The sequence below is a fragment of the Molossus molossus genome, unplaced genomic scaffold, assembly GCF_014108415.1.
Source record: "Molossus molossus isolate mMolMol1 unplaced genomic scaffold, mMolMol1.p scaffold_m16_p_2, whole genome shotgun sequence".
Taxonomy (NCBI): domain Eukaryota; kingdom Metazoa; phylum Chordata; class Mammalia; order Chiroptera; family Molossidae; genus Molossus; species Molossus molossus.
The window spans coordinates 45895532-45900599 of NW_023425355.1; the positions used below are offsets into that span (position 1 = coordinate 45895532).

The 5068-nt window shown below is 34.1% G+C and overlaps 1 pseudogene; it reads right to left on the reverse strand.

Moving 5' to 3' along the window:
• Positions 1 to 3065: 3065 nt before the first annotated feature.
• On the reverse strand, positions 3066 to 4777 carry LOC118635258 (annotated as a pseudogene).
• Positions 4778 to 5068: the final 291 nt, after the last annotated feature.

Genomic DNA, 5068 nt, shown 5'->3' on the forward strand with positions numbered 1-5068 from the left:
TAAATTTATGGAGAGAATACAAATAGGAGGATAAATCTGTGGAGAATTTTACATGTTCGGCTAAGGTCTTAAGGATGTATCACTTCAATATCCAGAAGTGAAGTGAAGTAGGAAGCCTTATCAACCCTTTCTCTCTCTCTCTCTCTAAACAAACAAACACCAAAAAACAAAATAAACAAAACACCCAGAAATCAGGTTTAAAAATAAAACAAAATAGCTTTCTGGTCTGAGTCATGATGGCCTAGACTCATCTCTCCCAGCTCCACTCTACTAAGTACAAGTAAAAGGCCTGAAAATAATAAAATAGACAGTCATAAGAGAACCTTAAAGAGAAAAGGGGGGAAAGCAGACTGTTTAGGGGCCTGAGGGCTTAAGAAAAACACTGACCAAGTGTCTCCAAACCACCCATCAGTGGCAGAAGCAAAACCGGGCCCAAACTCTCCTGACTTTCCAAGGGACATGAAGCACACCAGGCTCAATGTCTTGATAGAAGTAGCTCCACTGGTGGACACTTTATAGAAAAGAAATTAGATATTTGTGATGCATTAGATCTATCTCTTTAACATTTTGCCATGTCCTCCCATTTTCCTTTCTGGTACTTTTTGTTACACAGAACTTTTAATGTAATTTTTATTTTTAAAATATACATAATAGTCCAGTTATATTTTTAATATTTTAATTTTTAGATTCTCAACCTCTACACAGTTTTAGTACTCCCTGAGAAATTAAACACTTTCATATCCCTTCCACAAAACAGAGGAAAAAGTAGCAATGAATTCTGATTACTAGTACAAAACATTAGTTTCTAACAAAAAGGTATATATCATAGGACTATCAGAAAGACTATTGGAGAAATTAAATTTTATCTTAAAATCTGTTTTGTTCAGTTGTACACTTGAAATCTGTACGGTTTTTTGAATCAATGCTACACCAATAAATTCAACTGTACATATGTATATTGAAACAAAGGCATAGAGTTTTTGTTAGTGTATTAAAATGTCACAAGCATTCTAAAGAAGTGAGTGCTAAAATGCATGAAAGTCTAGTTTCTAACATTTTATTTTCCATATACCAACCAGTTTAAATAAAACAACCTAAGAAAAAACTTATTTCAGAAAATAACATAAAATTTAGATACATTTTCAAATTAAGAGAACTTTTAAAAAGATACAGTCATTAAGGTTTTAGTTATTACTCCTAAACAACTAAATTTGATTTTTACTTGCTTATTATTACCAAACAATGAGCCAGAGAAAATGCCGTACTACCGACTAGTTAATCCACATTTTATAATATATTTAATGACAACTTCAACTAGATCATGAACTTTTAAAAAATGTAAATATAAACCAAAATAATCTGATATATAATATTTGTGCCCAAAAATGAAAGTCACAGGACACAATAAAAGGAGATTTAAAAAAAATCAAATATGAAAGAAATAAAAGTTATCATAAAACCAACTTTAGTCAGGAAGACTTCTTCAAAAAAAGATAAGTTGTTAAATAATATAAATCCTAAATACATTATACTATTTACCCCTTTTTGATTATGGTCTCTTCCAAGAATATTTAATTATATAACTGTAATGTAAGACATCCTAATAATGTCTACCCTAAAATGTAAAGTAAAATTGCTCTTAGAAAAATATCAGTTTGATGAGAAGATAGATTTTAGTCTATTTAAGACAGATTTGGCTAGCTTCTGACTATACCTCATTTCAGCACAACCATTACCCACAGAGCAATCACATTTTTTTTTTTTTAAGAAAGGGTAAACTAAATTTTAAATTAGTGTGAAAATTCTACCCATAATTACCCAATCAATAGTAAAAGAGATGCCATTAAGTATGCAAAGATCAACAGAATTTCAGTTACAAAGTGTGGAGGAAAAAAATCTCAATAATGTATAAAATATTAATAAATTTAAGCTAAAATTAGTTCTAAAATATCTTACTGCATTTTTACCTTAAAAGGATATATAACTACACATCAACAGAAATACTGTTAAAACAGTTGAAGTTGTGCATATCAATGAAACAAAGATTAATAGTTAAATTTCACAAAATGAAATCACCGCCTTCTGATTTAACTTTGAGGCATAATATAGGGAAAAACCCAACTATTACACTTTCTATTTCTGTCCATAAACACACATAAAAGTCAATAGTAATACAAATAATAATATAAGGAAATAAACAAATGATTATTTATGCCTCAGGTTCCACAACATAAGGTATTATTATATAACTCTCCTATGGTAAATTGCTTTTCCCCCCTGGAATAGCAAACTAATGGAAATGTGAATTTCCCAAATTATAGGTAATTTAGTAACTAATTTTGATTTTGACACCAGATATTATGGTGTAAAAAGTTGTAAAACCCAAATGTTTTCTGTGTGTTTTAGCAAGGAAAGGATGAGGGAGAATGCTCTAGCAAACTATACTTGCTAGCCCATCCTGAACACAGTTTCTTATCATCAGCTCAGTTCTAATGCTTCCAAATTATCAGCCCATCCCATTCAGATTTACTCCAACTCTTAACTCCGTTTGCATTGAGTCTAGTTTAGTTTTAACAAATCAATCCTACTTTTCCAGAAAACTGATTTTTCTGATTTCATGTTGATCCTAACCCACTTTAAAACAAAGAAAATATGCCCTGGCTGGTTTGGATCAGTGGTTGGAGCATCAGCCTGTTGACCAGAGAGTCCCGGGTTGGGTTCCCACTAGGGGCACATACCAAAAAACAAAACAAAACAAACAAACAAAAAAACAAACAAAATGCTATAATGCTTAAAATAATTAGAAGATGGTAACTAGATTCCTTTAGTGCTATGCAAGATGCATTTCAAGTGCTCTGCAAATGCATGGGCAAGTAGCAAGAAAACTTAGATTGTAAATTTGGATTCCTTAACTTGTTAGCATAGTGTAATCTTGCGTTGATTACTACAGGACAAAAAGGTGAGAAAAGGCCATAAAACATGCATATTTGGAAAAAAAAAAAAATGAAAGCTTCACAATCCACGTTTACTAGCTCACAAAACACTCCCTTTACCCAAGCATTACTTTATCTCTGAAACATCTGAGAAGTTCTTTTCTGTGGTGACTAATTAGACCGTAGGGAATGAGCACTTTGCAATAACCTCTAGTAGAATTTAACGTCTTTCTTCTATTAACATTAACAGAATGTTACAACTGGATCTTGAAAGAAGGCTACCAATTTTAGTATTTTGAGTCTCTTGGAGGTTTTGAATGCTTTTTATCAATCTGTCTTTTGGAGTTTCTATCTTTAGGATTCTTCTTCTGTCCACTTAGCAATTTGCCTGGAGCTCAGGATGTTGCAGGTAACAGATATTTACCTGGGGATTCTTTTTGCAGGGTTGACTTTATTTATTCTTTATCCACCTCTTTGTGAGGATTTAATGCTGATAATCTATCTTGTTCTTCTTGGTTTTGTCTCTCAAAAAGTAGATGTTCCAAATGTAAAGGCTTTTGAGGGACGATGACTCCTGTTTCCTCTTGGTCTGAAGAAGCTTTGGGGAATGTTCTCCCTCTTTTTGCAGAAAAGCATGGATCCTCGACTTTTTCAAACAAAGTTTCCTGTTTTTTTGTTTTTGAAATATCTTTCTTACTGCTCAGTAGGTAAGATGTTTCATTTTCTGTCTCAACTGTGTTATTTCCAATTATCTGTGTCATATTTGATATAACACACCCTCTCTCTGCTTTGCCACAAAGTTTAACTGTAGCTTCTCTAGGGTAGGGAATGCCGGCTTTAGGTTCCTCATGAATCATGACACATACCTCTTGAACATGCTTGTTTGGAGTCATTCTGACTTTACCTCCAAGGAACGACTCTGTACCACTGGCACATAATTGAGGCATAGGTGACTCTATTGAAAACTCTGCACCTTGTTCTTGAATTTCATGACGTATTTGAGGTGAAAGTGTTGGCATAACTTCCTCAATTTCTGTGTCTTGCCACATAGGTCTCTTTATAATACAACTGTCAGTTTCTTTAGACATGTAGTTTTTCTTGCCATCTTGCACAATTTCTGACAGTGATACCGGCGCAGACTGAGATTTAGGTGACAAATAATCTTGAATATCTTCAGTATGTGTTTGTTGGTTCATTCTTTTCTTTTGCAATCTGGTTATGACTCCATCAGATTCTCTAGAAAACATGGGAAAAGTCAAGTCACTTTCCTCACAGAAATAGTTAATATTAAAGCTTAGCTTTCTTGCTAGTTCTTCATCACTTTTTAGTTGTTTTTTTCTCTGTCTTCTCCTTTTTCTGGCCTGTCTTTTTTCCTCTTCTTCCTCCTCTACCAATAATTTCTGTATATATTCTTCACTGACTTTGTTTTCTTCTTCTTTATTGGCTTGTAGCAATGCTTCCATTTTGCTTATCTCCTCTTCATATTCTTTTCTCAATTCTCCAGGTTCACTTAACAGACGAACTGGCTGAAAGTCATTAAAAATTTCTTCTGATTCTTGGCAAGAGACTCTACGTTTACATTCCTCTGGATAGTGTTTTTGAATTTTCTCCCACAATTCCATGTTGACAAGAGAATTTCTTCGGGTATGGTACCGGGTCCATCCAGAGATCCAGAAGCGACAGAAGGGACAGCATAAATTTGACTTTTCTACAATGGATTGGAAGCATGGCTTACAGAGCGTGTGATCACAAGGCAGTGTTACAGGCTCAATCAGGATTTCCAAACAGATCCCGCACTGGTATTTAGACAAAGGAGGGATGGCCTCTTCAGGTATAGCCATTTTCATATGCTAATAAGGCACAGTCAACATCAGCACCCAGAAGATAAAGAATATTATTTCCAGCTTAACTATAAAGAAAGACAATGACTAGTTTTGTGTTTAAATATACCCAGAAATGTATCAAAATTCAGAGATTGGGAGCATCAAACATGTCTTGAAGCAAAAGGGGTTCTACAGGGCAGGTAAACAGTACCACCCTAGAAGGTGGTGTATGTGTCCACGTTTAGGACAAACATCTGGTAAGAACATAAAGGAACCTTTCCGTCAGGATAACCTGGCTGCTGCTCCGAAGCA